Below are 23,225 nucleotides of genomic sequence, written 5' to 3'. Positions count from 1 at the left end.
ACCACTACTCGCACACACACACTGAATGCACACGAACCAGGGCAAGTGTCAATGGCCACAGAACCTCAAGCGTAGATGACAGAGAGCACAAGACTGCCTACCGAACAACCAGTCCCAATAAATAATGAAAGAGACCAAAAAGAATCCAGTGAAAGACCAACTAAAGCTGACATAGCAAAAGCCCTCAAGAAGACAGAAGCGACTACAGGAGAATTCACTGCAAGGACACAAATGTTGATAGATCATTTATTCCCGTTCATAGCTAGAGCGAAGAAACTACATGAGGAACTGAAAAATAAACCCGCAGAGACTGTACTGACAAGCACACCAGTTCCAACACAGGGAACAAGTACCAAGCCCACGATACAGCCGTACGTTGGGCTGGGGATAGACAGGTGGTGGTTAAAGGCACTTATATAGGGCAGGAAAAGAATGCAAGAAGAGAGGAAGAGATTTGCAAAACATCCACCTATCACATCGATGCAGATAAAGAAACCTGCTCCACCGACCAGCATGCCCGAGAGACCCCCAGCAAGGAAAAGTCACACAGACGCGTTTAGAGATGTAGTTATAGCTAACTACAGGAATACACTAAGAATCAAGAGAAGCCAAATGAAGATAACAATTAACTAAACGATTACCTGGACAGCACAGCACATCTAGGAAACAACATTTGGTACCAAAACATGAAAGAAGTTGGGAGAAGGAAATCAGAAGGAGACTGCTTCGTTTGTGCACTCCTACCGTACAGCATGGGAAAATCCAAAATCTTCGTGGCAGTAGAAATTGACGTCCCGACAGCACACTGTCTTTCACACGTAGCAATGTGCAACACCAGAGGACAGTTTATGGGGAGGGATGCCTCATTGATATGGGCAACTGAAACGGATTACCCCGATGAAGATGGCTACGTCTAGGACATTAAGACGAGAAATAGAGCTCATACTAGGAATCACGTGATCAGGTATGTAAACCCTGATGGTAAAGGAAGAGAAATAAGATGGGAAATAAACCCAAGACTGAACGTCCAGGGAAAAACCCCAGAAGAAGCTCAAATTTGGAAAAACAGAGGCCAAATGCAGATTTGGGGAACAGTGGTTTCCCCAGACGGATGAGAAGAAGTAGTGCAATCTGCCGAGCTTGGATGGTCCTTGGAGCCTGCCAGGAAGCAATAGAAAACTCACAAAGACTCTGCAAACCTCTATGGCTGAAGCTGGTAAAGTTACTAACATGGGTCGAAGACAGAGGAGGACCCTTGCAGATAGTGCCACTGGGAAGCCCAAAATTGTGCTTCAGGAACAATGGCACGAGGAAGACGGGAGAGAATCAGAACTACGGACGAATCTTCGAAGCCCCAGGAATGACTCACGGAAATGCAGTAATTATGGATCACTACTGGGCGTGTGGGTCCAAAGCATACATAAGACTGCCGAGAAACTGGGTAGGCATATGCACAATAGTGAATGTCCACGTTCCTGTGCTGGTGATCCCAAAAAGTGACCCGAAAATTGACAGTTTCCCAAAAGCAGATGCTGACCTGAGGAAAAGGAGATCAGTGGAGCTGGTATCCCGAATGAAGAGAGAAAATTACTTTTCTGCCAAATCTGAAAAAGCATTCCATGCAATACCATATGAACACAGGCTGTTCAGCCTCACCTCATCAGTGTTCACAACAATCATCATGCCAAGATTCCAGGTTGGAGCAAACACTAAATGGTTGCAAATAACCAGATGGGAATTATTACAAACCATCAACACCACCATAAAAGGATTCAACACGATTAAAGAAGAACTAAGAGCAATCCGATTGATGACTCTCCAGAACAGATATGTACTTGACATGATCACAGCGATGGATGGAGGTGTTTGCGCACAAATCGGAGGATCATGCTGCACATTTATTCCTTCGCATGTTGAAGAAAATGGAACTTTAACAGAAGCCATAAGTATGCTGACAAACCTACAGAACCAGATGATCGATGAAACTGATGAAGTGGATGATGACAGGTGGTTTGGCACCCTATTCTCATGGGTCCAACAATGGATGGCAGACAAATTCAAGTTTCTGGGAGCCCTGCTATTGATGATACTACTAGGATTTTGTGTTATCAAGATAATCATCACGCAATGCCAGAAAACTGTGAAGAAAGCCATTGGGATGAAGATCATGATCGATGTAAAACCAGGATGGAAGCCCAGAGACCTGACTGATGAAGAAATAAGAGACTTTGTGAAGGCCAGCAAATTTGCGCCAGAAGGAACAAAGTTTGTGTATCCCAGAAAACGAACAAATTATGAAGGAAAATGGATCTATTGCAGCCCAAATGGACAGTGTCAGCTTATGACCTGGAACAAAGACAAACATGTAAAAACAGCAGGAAGTCTGAAAGGAGTGATAAAAATATGGACTCCAAAGAAACACACGTTCACACCATCATGTACGAACCCAGAAGACGATGAACAAGATACAGAACAACCAAGCAAGACGAATCCGAAGGAGGAAGCAGAAGTGGTCGACCAGAGGGGGGAGTGTAGAGGAGGTCCCAGATATGGCCTGCACTCCAGCCACCCATTATGAGATACCAGGAACATACTCGCCAAGATATGTGACATATGAGGAGCCAATAAACCAAGAGAGAGCAGCGCTAGGGCTCTGCCCAGTGCCCATCAGAAGAGCAATACCTGTTGACGTGCCTATAACCAGACGACCGTGGGCAGCACGGTACCCGTTGAGACAACCATACCAGCAGTTGACACGAAATGAAGACTACTTAAAAACTGTCCCCGAAGAGACCCAAAGGGCCTTAATGGAAGGCGGATGGTGACGGCACAAGGGCCTTGACAGGCGTACTAATTTTGTATTTTGTATTTTATTGAATTTATATAGCCCTTTAATCCAAAGTGCTTTACATAAGAACAGTAAATAAGAACGACACGTAAAGACGAAATATAAGGAATAATGGTGTAATGGACTTAAAAGAAGAAACAATGTTGCAACACAAAGAACGTAACCATAAAAGAAGGATGAAAATATGCAACTGGCTAAATGCCTGTAAATAGGCTTGGAACGCAAGAAGCTAAGGAAACGGTACTGCTTGCAATGCTTAGTAGAAGGATTGAGCGGCAAGCGCCAACTATATATCTACCTCAAGAAGCACATTATACAAGTGCAACTCCATTTTATAAAAACAGAATTAAGCCCTGGATGGAGAAGGACAAACAGGCCAGGATTCACATACTAGCTCAAAGCCAGGCGAAAGAGCAGAATTGAAACTTAGTAAGAAGCAGCTCATGCCTGGGAATTCGAGGTCAACTCCAGGAAGGGAGGAGAGCGGCAATTTACGAAGAAACGAAACTTAAGAGCATAGCAGCCAACCAGCGAAGGTTGAGATAAAGAGGCCCAGGTAGTTGGCAAGGCTAAAGGAAGAATCAAATACACGAATAGAGGGAAAATTAAGCAGATTCACGGTGAACTAACACGTGACCAGCGCGGAGAGGTACCAATGTCTGATGTCACCCAGAACCCGAGGATGCCATAGCTTTTCCTGATAAGAAGCTACAGCTACAGGAAAATTAGTTGGCCATCCTCAGCCAACTAATTGACACATAGCCCTAAGGTACTGATTGATGGAAGGGAGGCAGGGTGAATTTTGGGGCACACCGCATCTGGGTGTCCATTCTGCATGCTGCTAATTAAAGTGTAGATTTATGTCTAGGGGTGTAACCTACCCAATCACAATGGACCAAATAATCTAGGGTCCTATAGCTAGTAGAACCAATGAGACATCATACTTGTAGTGACGTCTATCACGAGTGATGTAGAGAGATGGTCGTAGACGCCCACCCGATAAGAGTTATCCAATCCTTACACTCTGTTACCATATACAGATATAGCACCTATAGTTAAGTTACCTTTTCCAGCCAATAGAATTGCATGACAAACGTATGAGTGTAACACGTCAACGATGACGAAAATCTGCTATAACTGTTGCTGTCTGAACGAAGAATTTGGAAGTTGAAGCGAGACGGGCGATCGCATCATTGTTGATTTCCATTTGTTTCCCCGTTTTTTTGTACTTGTCCTTAAATGGACTTCCCCTTTGCCAAACCATTGACCTGTCCTTATTGATTGGTGTTGGAGTAAGAGAGTCCTGCACCCCATCCTCCTCAAGGTGCAGCTATCTTGTCTTAAAGTACTTGAGGGTGAGCTCTGATCCCATGGGCCCGTCAGAGGTCGCTCCGCCCTCCTGTACACTTGTATATTTAAACATATTTTTTCAGATTCAAATTCAATAACTTGGGGTTTTGGTGAAAAGGGTCAATAAAGAAGAGAATACATATTACATATTTTGTTCAATGAAAATAAGAAACCGAATGCAAACATTAGTTACAAAACACTATGTAAAAAAGACACAGGCAATAAAGGTGACTGCATGAAAAATGTTTTTGGAACAAGCTAATGACACCACTGTGTCCACCTCCTAGACAACGCACCACTGAAAAGTGCTACCTAGGACACCAGCAAAATAAAACACAACAGCCTATTGTGCTGCTCAAATCAATAATAGACACATATCCATTAAACACATAGGGCCTCATTACGACCCTGGCGGAGGACCATGGTGCAATTTGCACCATGGTCCATGGCGCAAAGCTGCCAACTCCGCCAGGGTGGTTGGCGGACTTACCGCCCCATGCCGACCTTGGCGGGGCGGTAAGTCCCCAATCCCCATTTTACCCTTCCCCATTCCCATTCTTGCCCCATAGGGTATAATGGGAGTGGGGAAGGCGTTAATTACGCCACCGTAGATTACGGTGGCGTAATTAACGACGAGTCCCGTAGCGCCATGGATTTCTCCGCCTGCAAAAAGCAGGCGTAAAAATCCTCCATGGCGCTACGGGAACTCGTAGTCTGGCGGAGAGGTACGCCATGCACTACGCAGGCGTAATACCCTCTCCGCCAGGGTCCTAATGAGGGTCATAGAAAATAACCAGAAAATCTGTAATTAAATGTCAGCGTGGCATCTTTTATTCTCGCTTGTGTCAAATTCACTCTGACGACAGGTAGAAAGGGTACATAATACACATTTCTTCCAGCAATAGTGTTATAAGGGATAAAAGATCTTGCTCCAATACTGCCTACTCGAGTTTCGGCTAAACATGGCCCATCATTTTAGATGGCCCAGCCTTCATCAGGGCATGCAGAAATCAGAGGGGATAGCAAATTGCATATATACCGTAGTAGTGTCTGCCAAAATAACAATGACAAAATTACTAAATAAACCCCTCACAGTGAGTAATTCATGAAAAAAATAATGTGGTCATCAAAACTAATATTTATTGGAAACGTACTCAGATGAATGGCTGTCAAAAACAATCTCATGTTTGTAGAACATAAGACAATTATTTCGCATCATACAGGTCACTTCCCACACATCATCTGAACAACCCAGAACACTGGGGGAGTCTGCAATGAAGAAGCCAAACTGGTTTCAATTGAATCCAAAGTTGTCCCATGTGTAATTTTAACAAGTACAAAGAAAATCAAAAGCTGTGGAACATCAAACTTACCTTCAATCCTTAATGCTTTCGTAAGGGAATAGATTATTGCTCCAACTTTGAGCAGAGCAGTGTAAGTTGTACGCAGGAGAGACCGGCGTGGGGTCTTGTGAGTTATTGAAAGGACCAGATAGCAATCTATGTGCTGTTCTGGAGGCCGCACACACAAAACGAAGGAGTTCATGAAAGGGATAGCTCTGAGCCTGTCACTCTGGGCCATCTGGTTTCAACTAAGATAACGGCGGGTATATTATCTTCATAACTCTCTTACCCCATCTTCCTCGTGCACAAAGCCCTGGCCTGTTCTTTGCAGCAGTCCCTGTTCGACTTACCTTCTCCACACACCCGCCACCATTGCTACGCTCTCCTGGCTGCAGGCGGTGCCATGTTGCCAAGGTCTATTTCATCTGTGCAGCAGTGACAGATCCACCCTCACTAGCAGCAGGCTGCCAACAGCTTTTTCTATAATTTGCTGATTCACCTGAAGATGAATGTTTTTCTGGAGTGAAATGTGAGGTGTGACTGGTAACCTCAAGTGGCTTTAGCCATGATAAATTGTTGGAGTCTTAGATGGCTGTCAAAGAGGATCTCAAAGTTGCGAGACTCATTGGAGAGTGTGAGAAGGCCGGGTGGGGGCGTGGTAGGAGATGGGAAACAGGAGAGTGTTGTCAACAAATTACTTCTGTTTGGATGAATTCAACATCAGGCAGCATAGAGCCATCCCGCGGGCAGGGATGAAAGAGGGAGAGGAGAAGATCTGGGTGTCAGAAAACATATGTTAAACGTTTTGGGGTGTAGTTGTTTAAATGCAGGAGTAATTTTCCCCGAATTAAAGCTTCCAGGTTAGCCGAGATGTTGTCCACTAATTAATGTTTGATGTCAATCCACTCAATGTTTTTATGGTAGGCCAGCAAATATATTCCCTTTGACATTATAAGTGGGATTAGGTATTGTTGTTCCATGCCAAAACCTTGAATCCTGGGCGTAACTTCACAAACTTACAAAAGAACATTCAGACAGAGCTGTATATAATATGGAGAACATTTAGTGCAGGGTGGTCTCTGGGTACCCAAGATATAAGCCTCCGAAAGTCGATGTCTGACTTCAGATCTTGAGGTCGGTGAGCAGAATGGATTTGTCGGGGTCTGTTTGGATCTGTACGAGCCTGTGGCATGTGGCTAGCCTGGAGGAAACATCAGCAGCTGAGGTGAAACCTGTAGCCAGCCAGACATCTACATGAGCAAACGATGTGTAGGCTCTTATTAACATTTCAGCAGATTTTTTCCAAGAATGACCACATGTAGTATTTACCGTCAATGGTGAGGGCGGATAGCTCAGGGCCAACGTGTTTTTCTTGGAAGCAACACAACGCAGCGCAAGACAGGTTTGAATTCCGATCCCATGCTTAAAAACCAATCTCTGGTATTAAGCGCCTTATAAAATAACAATTATAATTATATTTACTGCGGGAAATAATATGTTCCCCTCCCTGATCAAAAGAAATCCTCTGAGTTGATTGCAATGCATGGGGCATTTATGGAAACCTGCAAGCATTATTGTTTTAATATTTGATTTCCACTTGTGTTTCTGTGATGGAAATGGGTTGTGTACAGTAGTGCTGTACAATCATTCCTGATGCAGGAAAGGGTCACTTTTGATCCTTCTTTGCATTACGTCGGAAGGGCCTGAGGAGGCGGACATGGGAAATGCCCACTTGTTCACCCTCTTTGTTTGTCCTCATGCGGAATTTCTTGTTCCTGCAGTGAACCATGTATTTGCAATTCACTTCACTTCTGGAAAGATGCTTTTTGAAACATCTGGGAGTTGGCCTCTTCTTGGGTGGGTGCAAAAGTTTGAGGTGCGTTCCTGCTGTCTCTGATCTATAATGAGGCAATATTTGGGGCATGTGCTACTCTAAAGGCTACTGCGTGATACACCATGGTTGATAATCAGCAACACCTTTTTTCATTACTGCCAACTTTATAATTGATAATGTCCATGCTACTTGGCATGGATGCCAGGCTCGATGGCGTTTCCATTGTGGGAGTGCTTGTCGCTAAAGGGCACACCCTTGAGAACGTTTCTATGAGAAAACACTTCTTGAAATACACCTTTATAAAGGCTTCGGCCTCATCTTCAGTAAAAACACAGACTCTCCGTTGGCATTACACGGGTCCTAGAGTCCCATCTGTTTAAGGTAACTTTGGAGACTGCGCCAGTTAAACCAGAAGAGCATATTTTGTAGTGTCACAGTCTACACCAGCCAGGAAACTGCAACAGTTGCGTTCACATTACTACAATTCTCTGACATTACATAGAGATTTTAGAGACTGTGTGATGAAAATACAATACAATACTGACCCGGTTTCTTAATTAAGTGTTTTTAGGTATCGTGTTTATTTTCCGACAGTATATTTTTTTAACTAATTTCCGACTTTTGAATTACTTCGAAAAACAAATCATCAAAATATATGAGGGGGGGAGAGGGTAAAAAGGGGTGGGGGGCAAACAATTGAGAAAGGAGGGTTTGGTGGGAACCCCCAAAATAAAAAATACATTTCGACATCATGAAGTACTTCTAAAAAGTCAGTCAGCAAATTAACATAAAACCGTGAATTTAAACCTCTCATTTCAATACGCCTTTTAAAATAATATCAGTAATTTTAGGAAATCACTGGGGCCCACTTTAACACTGTGTACTAAAGGGAGGGGTCCCCTACCATAACAGAAACTGTGGCTTATGGGAGGAGGGGGCCCTACCATAACAGAAACTCGGGTTTATGGGACGTGGGGGCCCTACCATAACTGAAACTGGGGCTTATGGGACGCGGGGCCCATACCATAACTGAAACTGGGGCTTATGGGACGTGGGGCCCATACCATAACTGAAACTGGGGCTTATGGGATGTGGGGCCCATACCATAAATTAAACTGGGGCTTATGGGACGTGGGGCCCATACCATAACTGAAACTGGGGCTAATGGGATGTGGGGCCCCTACCATAACTGAAACTGGGGCTTATGGGACGCGGGGCCCATACCATAACTGAAACTGGGGCTTATGGGACGTGGGGGCCGTACTATAACGGAAACTGGGGCTTATGGGACGTGGGTGCCCTACTATAACTGAAACTATTGTAACACAAGGACAAAGGGGAATGTCTTCTTCGGAAAGTAAATATAAATATGTTTGTGACATAAACTGTATGCAAATGAAGTAACACAGTCAAACCACAGCCAACGGATAAGGAGTTATTCAAAAGATCACATTCATAATATATGAAAACAGTTTTAATCAATTTCATTTGAGTCAATCTTGAGCGATAAATAATGAATATGAAAGACATGATTAATATTAAGTGTGGTGGATATAAAACCTCCCTGGATCACTGACAAACATAAGAACAATCAAGTGAAGAATAAGACTTAAAACAATACTATCCAACAATGTAGAGAATAAAAACAAGAAAGAAGAGAGACTCAAATGACAATATAGCTGAAAGAACAATGCATTACACAACTTGTGCATATCTCAGAAAGAAAAAGAGCTGAATTAACAATGTAACTCAATAAACCATACATTGCACTACTTGTGCATATCTCATATTAAGTCTTAGTATTATTTTTGATTGATTGATTGATTTATTTATTTATAGAGCGCCTAACACCAAGGCGCTGTACAATGGAACAACTTAATACAAAGAAGAACAACCAAAAACATTGGGTGCAAAAATTACATATTGAATCATTCTACAACAAAACAGTGCAAACAGCAATTAACTGAGGGGGAGGGGAAGTGGAGTGGGAATTGGATTGGTGAGGGGGGCAGGAGAAGGATAGAACGAGTGAAAATGGAGGGAAGAGAGAGTATCTGGTCTTTGGTTTATCAGGTCTGATATATAGGGTCTAGTTTGTCTGATTTGTTGTTTATGGGGTCTAGAGCGCAGAACGATGCAGCATATGTTTCTATAAGTCATAAAAACTATTATGACTAGGCAATGAAAGAAGGTAAATTAGCATCTCAGTCATTTCAGTGTACACGTGTGATTTGGGGCAGCACTTTCCTCAGTGTGTTCCATCCTACACGATGAGGAGGGGGACCTGGGAGAGTGCAGTTTACCAGACTCCTCTTTAAGGCTTTACCATCATGTGTCGCGCTTCCTTGAATTAAAATGCATTCTTCATCATGGAGTTGAAGTGAATATCATTTTCATTTGAAGGTACTGCACGTGCCAAGGTGCACTTTACAGGAGAGTATGCGAAGCTTCTGTTTATAGGAACAGCACAGCAGAGGTTTAGGCAGGTCTGCCATCAATGGATGACTATTTTGGCTCAATGGCCCGTGATGTTGCAAACAATGTTGGACTTTAAGTTGAAGTCTGCATGCTGCATTTTCGCCTCTGCATTCACACTGGGAAACGCTGCAGAGGCGAACATGTAGACTTTCCCTCTGTAGATTTTTATGAAACGCCATTCTTTTTGTTTTGTTTATTTTGAACCCTGTCCTTTCTTTTTGGAGGTCAGTAAATTGTTCTGATGTACTTCCCTTGCCCGTTTCGCTCATCCTTATGGGGAAACTGACCTGGCCCGAAGACTGTCAATACTGAGAGACTATGGGTTTCATTACAAGTGGAAACAAGGGTGCCAGTAAGCTTACCGGCACCCTTGTTTCCAGACCGTCACACTACAAGTCTGCCTGCCGGGGCCGCTGCGCCCAACAGGTCTGACCCTGGCCCTGGTAGGCAGAATTGTCAAAGAAGCACTGGCACCATTAGCAACGGTGCAAGTGCTTCCGTCTCCCCACTTCCATAGAGTCCCATGGGTCTCTATGAGAATGTGACTTACGAAATCTGGTGCCTGACTTCCCACGCCGCCGGGGCTTGTAGTGTCCCAGTGGCACTGGGAAGTCAGGCGCTGGTTTGTGTGATACAGGGTTACCGCCAACCTCGTAATGTGGCCCTTGTCTCTCGTTGTCATTGTATTTTTACAAATTGCACACATCACTGTACAGTGAAGAACAGTTAGGAGACTTGGCATCCTCAGCATTTTTTATATAATGGCTTTTTGGTTACTTTTACTATGTGCATAAGACAAACTGGTGGCAGCTGTGTGATTTTTACAGTTGTGATATTTTTCTTGTGCATTTTGCATTTATCGCAAATGTCTACTGAAGGTGGCTAGCACCCTAATCCGGCTGTGTAACGAGATGTTTGCTTGTTCTTTGTCCTTCTTCCTGCCATGCCAGGAAATTCCTTATGTGCATTTTGTTTTCCTGGCGAAAGCTCCTGCTTTGCGGTAAAGGGGCTTTGTGTGTGTGTGCCAGAGGAGGGGGCTGCAACTACCTGGTATCGGTCCACATCCTCTGATGCCCCAAAGACTTTTGCTGAATGGATGTGAGGACAACCATGTGCTGTTTGAATGTTGCAAATCCTTACCATTGGTGGGCCTATGCTTGCTCCCACCCCGAAATCTTGGGTAAAAGGAGGGCACCTGCAACTGTTCATCAGATCATTGGAACCCAGTCTTTGGAACTAAGACCTCTGTCTGATCTCAGAAGATTCTTGTTGGTGCTTTGACCACTGGACTGGTGGGAACAGCCAGTCTCTGCCCCTGCTAGAGGATCCATGCCTCCTGAGCCTTCGGAAGCATCCCTTGATCGCCTCTCTTCTGGGCTACTTCACTGTAGCCACCATCGTTCTGAGCAGAGCCTTGGAACTTTGCAAATCTCCAGTGTGTGCCACAAGTTGCCTGCCTTGCATTTTCAGCCATCTCACTCCAAGAAAAGCTGTGCTGGGGCTGCTTCTGTGTTTGCCACTGTACAATTGCCTGTAGCTTCCTGACCATGGTGACCTTCATTAGAACCTTCCTTCTTCAATCCTGTGAGGTGTCCTGAGAGGATCTGCAAAAGTCTGCATCTTTCTTCCTTTTGGATCTTCTGTTTAACGTGACCAACTCCTGAAACTGAAAGCCACATCTGCACCCAGGACCACTGGGCCTTCCCCACCTGAACCAAGTGCAGAAGATATGTCCCCACTGGATTCCGGAAGACCTGCAGTGGTGTCTGGAATACTTGGAGGTGGGGGGTGGTTAAGTTAACATACCTGTTTCTGCACCCCCTGTGCTTCATATGGTAACATTGGGTGTAAAATCCTGACCGTAACTCACTGTGACCTGACCTGTGATGGTGGGATCCAGGTTAAGGTTCATTTACTGGGCCTACCCATGTGGACTGAATTGAGTTGAGGACTTACCTGAACTTTCCCAAACAAGTATCTAGCTTTGAAAACATTGTAAACGCACCACAAAAGCCCACCACATCCTTCTGAAATAGACACACACACAAAGAAGCTAGTCTTTGTAACGTGTGACTTTTGGGATCATGACCCCATATCATCTTAGGGTTGGACTTATTTAAGGTCGGTGGAAGTGTTCTTTTGTTGGTTACGCCTGTTTTTCTTTGCATTTCACTGCTCACCTATATTGCATTGGTATTTGATTCATATGTAATTCCTTTCTCCTAATGGTGAATGTGTATACATGTTTATATGGTTTTGTGTGACAATACTTAATTGTAGTTTTTATATGTTTAGTGTATAACTAAAGGCCTAATAAATAGTTGTATTTGTATATACTTACTGTGTAACCTGAATTATTGATGTTGCTCTGTGTGACCTATTGCTGCCCCAGATCACTCTCACACTTTTCATGAGACTAAGCCTGGACTGCCCAGCTACCTTACCTTGATTGGGGTTTGACTAACCTCTCAAAGTCTTTCCTGTTGGCCACAAATAGGCGCCCATAATCGCCCCACCAAAGACTGAGTTTGGCAATCCATCTTAACAATGGGCAAGAGTCTTTTCAAGGTATTTGCATTTAAGCTAAATTCTGCTACAATTACTTTCTTGAAGTGCCTGGTGTTGGTACTGGTAAGTGCCTGGGGGTGGTAATGGTAGTCTCCAAAATAATCTGTGTCCACCCTCAGCTCAAAGATATGCTGATTAAAGGCACTATGCTTGTTTTGCATTTTCCATGATAGACTCCTCATGAGACTAATGCAAGTTTGCCTGAAGGACCAGTGAAAACGCTTCCCTGGTGTCTGTGAGGACACAATAATCATCTCTATGCACTGGGGGACTTCTGTGACACTGTTGAGGAAAATCCTTCCAAGAAGTAGTTCTGGACTTGGACGTCCACTCATATGCGTCTCTTGCAAGTTGTGGCTCTTACCCAAGGTCATTCACTACTTCACTTTGGCTACCCCCAGAGTGGTCGTTACATATGAACACAATAAGAACGCAGGTGATTCCTGTCAAATGAATTCTGGATTTGCACATATACCAGTCAGCTTCCTTACCAGTGTTTTTACTTAATCCACTTACTCCAGCTCAGCATCTCTGCCTACCTTAGATATGAAAAGCGTTCCCCTTTATTATCTGAGGGAGAATAAATATAAAGGAACCGCTGCACAACTTACATAATTTGTGGACCTCTATTAAATCAGGGGCAGCTTTAAATATTTATTCCCCCTTTTGATAGATTGTTAGATCATATTGTGAGAAAGCAAACCACTTTTTCCCTAGCAGAACCTGGACCTTCTGAAACAGCAGGAAACAGGCAAGTGCAACATTCTTATGTTACATGTCTATGTGAAAGATATGCTGTTCTATTACTTGCCATTTGTTATATCATTTTTGAAGCAATTATCTAGATGGATGACGAGGAGTCTGCGTGGCAAAAAAAGACTTAGGAGCCACATCAGACGGACTTGGACACTGGAGACGCCAACAGGTTTCCTAAGATAGAACACTGCAACATTTAGCAAACAACATTTTTTTATACATAATATGAACAAAACTTGTTCTGCTATCTCCTACTGACTATATCTAATGGCTTCGGCACATATAATCATAAGTTACCAAACCATCAAGTCGTAAAATACGTTATCCCAGGCTGAGATGACGTTGCTTTTTTCAAAGCGAAGCTGAGATCGCTAAGGAAGTTGACCTTCATTCCTGCAGACATAGAACAGATAACAACTACATGAAATCCTCATCTCGTGCATTAGTAATAGGGCGTAAAACACAGTACCATAGGAAGAGAACTGCTAAGGGATGCCTCTTTCGAGATGGAACTGACGAATAAACAAATAATGTGTCATGTTGATCAGTGAGGCACAGACAGAGAGAGAGAGAGATAGAGGGGAGGGGTACAGCTGCAGAGTCAGAGACCAGAAAGGCAGGTACGAAGCAAATGATACAAGGTGGACGCTTGCTTACAGAACATTGAAGTCAGTGTTAAACTACTTATTGCAGTATCCCTTTCCAACCTCATCATACATACCCCAGAGAAGACACTGAATTAGGAGGAGCCTTACTCCTGACTGTTTTGGATCCTGGGAGAAGTTTTTCTCAGTCAGAGTGAAAGTGTATATTCTACTACCTCACTTACCATTCACTAGAGAGACCGTTTATTTATGTATTGAGCATTTTCTAGGCACCTGTACAACACAATAGTGTTTTAAGGTGCCACAGGGCAAAATGGGGAAGGGACCAGGGGAGGACAAAACATAATAAAGTATAGAATGTGCTGTGGATGCCAGTGGAAGCACAGCCGCCCAGTAGAGGGCCCAGAAAGGGCAGTGCTGAGGGTGGGGGGTGCTGGTGTTGACTGGGCAGGGGCCATGTACCTGTGAGATTCATGAAGGTCCAGGCCGCCAGTCTCAGCAGCAGCAGGGTGATTACCAGAGGAGGGAAAGAGGGAACGAAGTAGAGAAAAGCATCGTTTTTAGAAGTTTCCAGAATTTAAGAAGGTCTGGCTCAAGTCTGAGTGGGGCAGGGCGGCTGTTCCAAAGAGAGGCACTAGCCACAGAGAGAGACCTGCCCTCAACTCTATGCTTGGAGAAGCATTTGAGAAGCATAGAGTTGGAGTTATAGGAGTGGATGGCTCTGGCAGGGAGGTATTTAGGGAGAGAAAGTTGAAGATAGCATGGTCGCAGGCCACAGACAGCCTTGTGGGTGATGCAGTGGGTCTTTAATTTGATCCTGGCAGCCACCGGGAGCCAGTGGAGAGATTTTAGGGCTGGAGAGATACAGTCCCTCAGCTTGAGGCCAAGGATAAGTCTTGCATCTCTATTCTGGATTAGCTGAAGGGTGTAGGGAGGAAAGGGGAGATTGAGGAAGGGGCTGTTGCAGTTGCAGTAGTCCAGCCTAGAGAGGACCAGAGCTCTGGAAACATTGAGATTCTGGGCAAAGGTGAGGAAACAACAGGACCAGGTGTCCCAATAAGAAGGATCTATGTCTTATTGGCATTAAGACAGAGGTCGTTAGACGAACACCATGCCAGGATAGCAGTCAGACAATCAGGGATGAGGTAAGAGGAAGAGGAGATAGTTTAGGGAAGTTTGAAGGAAAGCTCTGTGTCATCAGCATAACACTGGAAATGAAGAGAGAGAAGGAGATCAGGTGAGCAAGAGGGGCACAATAGATATTGAAGAGCCATGTTGATAGGATAGAGCTTTGGGGGACACTGCAGGTAGAGAGGAGTAAGGGCCCGGCTGCAACTGGGAGGGGCGGTTAGTGAGGAAAGAAGCCAGCCAGTCCAGTACCCGATCCGTGTTGCCAAGAGTATCACAGAGCCGTTTTATGAGGATGGAATGGTTGACTGTGTCAAAGGCAGAGGAGAGATTGAGGAGAATGAGAACAGCAGGAGAGTTAGAGTCAGGATTTGCGAGCATGTCTACATGGGTGCTCAGGAGAGCAGTTTCCGTGCATCTGGATGCTCGAAATTCAGACTGATGGTCATTGAGGCAACCAGCGAGTTCAGTATGAAGGATCAGTGGGGAGGACCAACTTCTTCAGACGTTTACCCAGGAAGGGGGTGGTGGAAATGGGGCGATATTTAGCTGGGCAGGAAGGGTCAGTGAACAGCTTTTTTAGGAGTGGGTTCACAAGGGAGTGCTTGAGGGATAGAGGGAAAGAGCCAGTGGTGAAGGAGTGGTTGCAAAAATCATCAAGAGCCAGGGCGAGAGAGGAGATGTTGTCCTTAATGGTTATTGAGGAGCACCTGTTTGGAGAGACCTTCATAGAGTGGACAACTTTAGAGACCTCATCAGGAGAGCCATAGGTGGATTAGTCCAGGGGGTGCCTGATGGATTGTGGGGAGTAAAGATTCCAGGTGCAGTTTGAATTTGGAGAATGGTAGGCTGAATGTTGTAGAAAGACCAGGGAGCAGTTAGAGGGATGCCAGGTGCAAGGAGGTGGGCAGTGTTGTGGTGAGAGAAGGGTAAGAAAGGGCCTGACCCAGCCCCAATGATGCGAACAGGAGTGGAGGCAGTCACAGGGCGGGCGCGTACCTCTTGCTGCGATCATCTGAGAAGAAGCCTCGTAGTAAGGAGGCTCGCCGGACCATGCTTGGCATTCATTTAAAAAAGCGTATGATGAATACCCCATGACAGAGAAGGACAGATGACGTACCTGCCACCATAGTTTTCTGTCCTTTGCACCCTGGAGGGAGGTGCTGCCTAATGCGGAGGCCTGGAATGCAGGCACAATCTGCCAGTGGTTGTCCACATTTACCCCCGGCTGCTGGTACCACTCCCCAGTGACCACTATTTTTTGGTGCCTTAGCCTGTGGTACCTCTTCGCTCCATCTCCTCCACCCCCTGCTTGTGAATCTACTCTCATCCCCCCACGTACCCTCACTTACCTGGGTGTCACACCACTGACTCCATGTTTCCCCTAATGCCTACACGCATCCTGGCAATGGAAATAGTAAAGGGACTCGTTCCTTAAACTATTTCTGTTGCCCACTGTCTGTAGTATTTTATAAAAGAAATTACACTATCAGCAACCCAGAGAAAGCTCTTGGATGCCAAGTGCTATCACCCCCGTATTTGTTTGCAGACAGAGCTCTGTCTACCCCCAAATGCAGGAGTGATAGCTAAATAGGTATCCAAGGCATATTCACAACTGATCCACCCACCCATCATTACTATGTCTGAAACATTATTGGTATGCACATTCTATGCCCCAATAGAACAAAGTAGGCTGATGTGTAACAAGTCATCAGGGGGCCTTACTGTCTTCCAGCCTTAAAGTGTGACCAACCGAGTTTCAGTTAGTTATTTAATTTAAATAAGAATGGACATGACTTATGTTTAAGTTGTTCTGTGATCCTACTCAACCCATGGAGGATTCTAAAAGATTGTGAACATGATGAGAATTCCCATGATGGAGAAGTTTGTTTACAAGTAAGTAATGTTTCCTTATTTAACGATTTAATGTTCCGTTTCTTGCATTGACACACACATCTCCTTGTGCACCTTGTGTACTCATCTTCTGGTTTTTGCTCTCTGTTCTAGACATATCTTTGCTTTGGCGGAGCGGGCGTACTTGCTGTCGCAGAGCTCGGACCAGGAGCAGTGCATTATCATCAGGTAGGCTGGAACTGAACCTTCTATGCCAGAATTCTCCCTCTTTCCAAGGTGTCATATAATGGGCGTACCCCTCCTGTGTGCACCCATTTCTCCCCTAGCACATACTACTTGCACCACCTGAACAGCATTAGCTGCCTCAAAACACACGCCCTTGAGGTGGGGAGGAGATAGCTGGACCTTTCCAACCTCTAAAACCCTCTCCTGTTTCTTCTCCCGCCAGTGGGCACAGTGGATCTGGAAAGACGGAGGCAGCCAAGGCAGTCCTGCAGTATCTCAGTGGCCTGTGCAAAGAGCAGACGACCAGCATCCGACAGGTGAGAGGGGACAGTTTATACTTGATCACAGATAGCAAGAGACTAGCTCTATAGATGGGGCCGTGTGTGTGTAGATATATCAAAGCGGCACCCCTGGCCTGGATGTATTGCCAGTGTTAACCTGGCAACCCTGGGTAAAGTCCCGAGTTCTATCCAGCACTAGTCCGTGTTAGTTTAGAGAACAATGTTAATTGTGTATCCACGCACATTTGTGTGTGTGTATGTGCGCATGTATTTGTGCAAACATATTTGTGTATGTTTTTGTAGGTGTTGAAGGCCTGTGTGTTTCAGTGTGTGTTGATGTGTGTGTGTAAAGAATTCGGGATGTCTGTACCTGTAAGAATGCCTACATGTGTGGGGAGAGGTGTGTTTAGGTGGTCATCTGTCAGTATGCATGCGTGTGTGTGTGTGTCTTATGTGCAGGGTCGGACTGGCCCATAAAATTGTCTCGGGGACCAATGAAAAAGTGGCCCACCGTTGCAAATGGCTATTCTTTCCTTTTGTGACACTGTTTGTATAGGACCCAATACTGATAAAATGTGATCCAAATTGTGCATTTTAAAGAATATTCATTCAGCAACACTGGTCAAAACTACTAGCCGCATAGTGAAGGAACTCCTCAAACTGGCCCACATTGGCCCAAAAGGGGCCCACACCAGCATTTTGCGTTTTTGGTTCGACCATGGGCCTATTGCCCTGTAGGCCAGTCCGAGCCTGCTCCTGTGTATGTCTGTTTTGCTTGTGTAAGTATGCCCGTTTTACAGAATCAGTTCAAATTATTCATGCTCAAACTGCACATTTTAAAAATGATGCACAATTGTAAAATATGTCTGTATTTGTAAATGATCCTGTGTTTTATTAAGTCCGCTATTTTACAACATAATTCTACACAATTTAAAAATATGTACTGTTTAAAGAATAAAACGACATTTATTTTAAAATATGCTAAATTAGTTTAAGAATGTACAAATGCCTGAAAAAAGGATATATTATGTTAAATGGACAGATTCCTATTCACAATTTCCGCCAATATTTTGAATATACTGTCTTAGAAATACATGCAGACAAAAGACAAATATTTGTACATTTACAGATTTTATTTTTAATTTAAAGATCCATGCAAATTCAATTTTGTAAAATTCTCACATGTTTACATTGTTAAAGGTTCTGCATATGTTTCCAAATTCAAATTATATACATTCTAAAAGCACAATTCATAGTACTAAAACAAATTCAACACCTTTTAAAAATACTCTACATACTTTCAAAAGAGTGTTGCATAATTGAAAGAAATTATGTAAATTTTAAAAACAATTTCATTTGATGTGTAAAAGAAGAGTTTGCAGACTCTTGCCTGTGAGAGCATGAATATAATTGAATCAGTATGTCACCAGACAGAGTACTCAGTGTTAGTATGTTTTGCTGGTGACTGAGCTCTGCTGCAGACCCAGTTGGTTTCAGTATTGTGCAATAGCGCCACCAGATGTTCCACAGAGATAGCAATGACGGGCCCCGCAAGTTGCAATGTCATTAAAGGAAAGGCTTTTGGAGAGGTTTGCCCATACTAAGATGGCCACTGTTTGGTTCATGTGCATTAAGTGCTGATGCTTAGCTAAATAAAGTGTTTGTATCTCCTGCTGAGCGTGTCCCTGCTTTTCAAGGCAGTGAGAGATCTTTTCAAATTAACAATAGTTTGATCAATACATTTCTTTCATGATGTGATAGTGCTACACTGCAAAGAATACATGTTTATGTCTTGAATTACTACTGCAAATGACAGCTACGAGTATGTTTATGTCAGGAGCAGCTATGTTATTTTTTGTCAATTGTAATACATACAGTCAGGAGAGGATTTGTATGGGGTCAGACGCAATTGCACCAGCAGCACTGAAAACATGTTTCAATTGTAGATGAACATGGGGGACAGCTTGGAAAGTTGACCGATACACAGAGAAGTGCTGTTGGGTCATCTTCCATGTAAGTAGAGTATTTACAAAGCGCAAACCTAGCTAGAAAGTAATGGAGCGCTTTACAATGAAGATTATCCAGGGATATAGTGCAGATAGTCTTGATTCTATGAAAGACACCTAGGCAAGTATTTTGCTTAAACTTCTTTAATGCTACCATCCAGCAGCCTTCAATTCTCAGAAAAATGCTTACAAACAACTTTTAAAGCACTTCTAACATTTTTTCTAACTACTTCAAATACACGGGAAACTATCTGTGAAAAAACTTGCTCTCCGATGAGTCCTTTCTTCTTTCAGTAGTTTCCTTTCCAAAAATCCAACCAATGAGGGCCCTGCAGACTTCCTCATGTCATGTCCTGTCCGGATCCCTTCCTCTTCTTTTTGACAACTTGAACGCCCAACCAAAACTCATTCCACACAAATGTCACCAAAATAATCCCAACTCGGGCAAGCCACACAATTTGGCTCCTAAAACAGAGAACGCACCATTAGGGAGGGAAATACGCCAAAGAAACTACTTGCGCAGTTACCCATTCCACCCCCATATTTCACTGGGCGGGATAATGCTCTCCTCCATATTTTAATAATATCAAGACTACCTATGCTATACGCCTGGGCAATCTTCGTTCTATGTCAAGTCCGGAGGCGAGCATTATGCTTGTTGAAAGCTTCTTACTACCGCTGCTGCTAATGCAGATACCGGCCTAAAGTCGAAAGTCCTGAACGTGGAGTCGCTCGACCAGTCGGTCGCTCTGTGAATATCCTGCAGAGAGACCCCCACCGTAAATGCTCTGGAAGCCATAGCACCTCTCAAAGAATGTGCACCAAAAACAGAGGCATCGCTACCCGCCATTGTCAACATCTCTCGAACCCATCTGGCTATGGTGGCCACTGCTACCACTTGAAAAGGCTTCTTGCTCGCCGACAGCAACTGCAATATGCCCTGCAGCCTAACTGATGCTGAAACTTGCTCATACTCTTTAATACCCTGCGCTATGCACAACTTGGCATTATGCAGGAAATATGGCTATGATATGATGTGTGAATTTCCTTTAGTCCGTCTGCCGATGTTAAAAACCACGCCATCTGGGTAGAAGACTTTCCTGTCAATCTCCAGTGCCCTGACGTCAGATACCCATCTGCACGAAACTAGGCATAACAGCATAGCTAGTTTCCTGGGCAATTGTTCGTTGCTTGGCTACCGCGTGAACAAGTCTAGGACCTTGAGGTGTATTTCGCAGAATGTGGTTTAACCATCTTAACCCCTTTAAGAAGCCGGACCACTGCTGGGTGCTCGCCAATGGGTGTGCCGTCCACAGACTCGTTGCTCGCAAAATGGTCGATCTATAAATGACTATTGTCCGAAATGCTTTCCCGCTCTATGACAATAATGCTAGAAAATGTTGCACCTGCACTACAAGGGCCTAAACGGGATGAACACCCTGCTGCTGGCACCATTTATCCCACTGTTGCCATGTGGCACTATAGCTCCTGAATGTAGAAGGTACACATGTTGCTCGGATGAATAAAGCAGCTTGTTCTGAAATCACTGGCATGCTCCATTGTTGCCCAAAATTCTGCATGCCAGAGGCCGGAGGCTCTGTACTTGAATCAGAGAATGAGGATACCCTTCTGGATCGGATAGAAGGTCCTCCCTCAACGGGATAGTCCTCAGGAAATCTGAGGAAAGTTCCATCAGAACTGGAAACCATACTTGCGATTTCCACTCAAGCCTATCACTACTACCTCCCCTTTCTCCCGGCTTATCTTCGCCAGAGTTCTGGCTATCATGATAAATGGGGGAAAGGCGTAGTGAGTGTGTCCGGACCAGTTCTGGAGCAAAACTTCCGTGGCTTCTGCTCCTGGGTCTAGTCTCCAGCTGAAGTACCTGGCCAATGGAGCATTCAGATGGGATGCAAAGAGGTCCGTATAGATAGGACCCCACAGATCCTGAATCCTCTGGAATGTCTACCTCTGCAGCCTCCAATCGCTGGAGTCCCTCAAGTAACAAGAGTTCCAATCCGCCACCGCGTTTTGCTCTCCTGGCTGGTACTCTGCTGTGATGGACACCTGGTTGCTGAGGCAATAGTGCCAGATGTCCTTTGCTAATTCTGCAGTTCTTGATCTGGTTCCTCTCAGATGACTGATGTAACAGACAGCCGATATGTTGTTGAGTGCTTTGACCATGAAGTATCCTGCCAGGAGTCCTAGGCAGTTGATGTGCAGGGCTAATTCCTCCTGCGACCATCTTACTCCTGTCTTCAGCTGGCCACCCCTTGTACACCAACCTGATATGCTTGCGTCTGATTCTATAACTAGTTCTGTGGCATCCCCAAAAATGGTGCGTCTGTTCCAGGCCTCCATGTTGTGGAGTCACCACACCAGTTCCACCAGTGCTTTGCCATCTAGGGGGACCAGCTGGTGGTATCGCAGCACTTTCTGCTAGTGCCATATCTTCAGCCTCAGACGCGCCTTGTAGGGCAAAGTATTGAGGATGCTAGCAGACCCACTACTCTGGGCAAATTCCAAAGCGATATAACCTGCTTCCGGAGAGCTCCTCTCAGCTCCTGCTTGATTTCGTTTGGGCGCAAGAAGCTCCAGCGTCGCCTTTGTAGTGTCTACTATGAACCCCAAAAACTCCATACGTCTGCTGGGGATTAGGTCTGACTTCTCTCGGTTTACTAGGAACCCTAGTGATGAGAGGAGAGAGGTCACCCACTGCACTTGTTCGAGCATCTGCTGTCTGTCTTGAGCCAGGAAGAAGATGTAATTTAGGTACACTATCATCCAAACTCCTCCTTCGCAAATCGCTGTGGCGACTGGCTTCATGAGCTTGGTGAATGCCCAGTGCACTGAAGACAGCCCCGAAAGGTAGAGACTTGAACTGCCAGATCTCCCCCTTCCACAGAAAACGTAAGAAGGGATGATGCCCGTCTGCGACCGGTATGGTGAGATATGCGCCTGAGATCTAATCTCATTAGCCAGTCTCCCTTTCTTAGGATGTCTCGTCGGAGGTGTATCCCCTCCATCTTGAAACGTCAGTACAAGAGCCAGCTGTTGAGTTCCTTGAGATTTATCACAGGTGTCATCTTTCCCTTCCTGTAGACTAGGAACATATTGCTGTAGAATTCCTATCTCTGGGGGAAACCCTTCTCTATAGCTCCTTTCCACCTGAGGTGCACCAGCTCCTCCTCCAATAATTGTGCCTCTGTTAGAGAAGATCGCATCGGCCGTAGAGGCTGATCCCGGCACTGGAAAACCACAAATTCCAGTCTGAACACTGCTACTGCCTTAATGCCAGTAAGATGGAGATCCTTCTCATTGGGATGTCTGCTCCTTGCTTCCCCCCACTCTCTGGCCTGCCTCCCTGGGTCCCCACCCTTCACCCACATGTGAAGCAAAAAACCTTGGGGTCGCCTTTAACTCCTCTCTCTCTTTCTCTCCACACATCACGTACTTCGCCAAGAAGTCTAACTTTCAGTTCCATCTCTTCAGGGGCATTCTTCCTTTCCTCACCTTCCCTCAGAAGCTCAACATCTCCAGAGCCCTGGTTTTCTCTAGGCTGGACTACTGCCACAGCCTTTTCCTCATTCTGCCTCGTTCCCCCCTTCACCCCATTCAACTAATCCAAATTAGGACTGCAAGACTTATCCTTGGCCTCAAGCCCAGGGACCGCATCTCTCCACTGGTGACCGCAAGGATCAAATTCAATACCCTTTGCATCATCCCCAAGGCTGTCTGGGACCTGGGACTTCTCTACAGCCAGCTTTCCCTCCCCAAATACCTGCCTGTCAGAGCCATCCGGTCCTCTGGCTCCAACTCTCTGCAGGTCAAAGGTTTCTCCAAACGGAGCATGGGAGGTGGATCCCTTTCCTTGGCTGGTTCCTCCCTCTGGAACGGCCACCCTGCCCCCCTCAGACTTGAGCCAGGTATTCTTAAGTTCCAAAAACTT

Source organism: Ambystoma mexicanum, chromosome 3q (genome assembly GCF_040938575.1).
Source record: "Ambystoma mexicanum isolate Mex_15411 chromosome 3q, UKY_AmexF1_1, whole genome shotgun sequence".
Classification (NCBI taxonomy): domain Eukaryota; kingdom Metazoa; phylum Chordata; class Amphibia; order Caudata; family Ambystomatidae; genus Ambystoma; species Ambystoma mexicanum.
Note: the sequence above shows the minus strand (reverse complement) of the source record.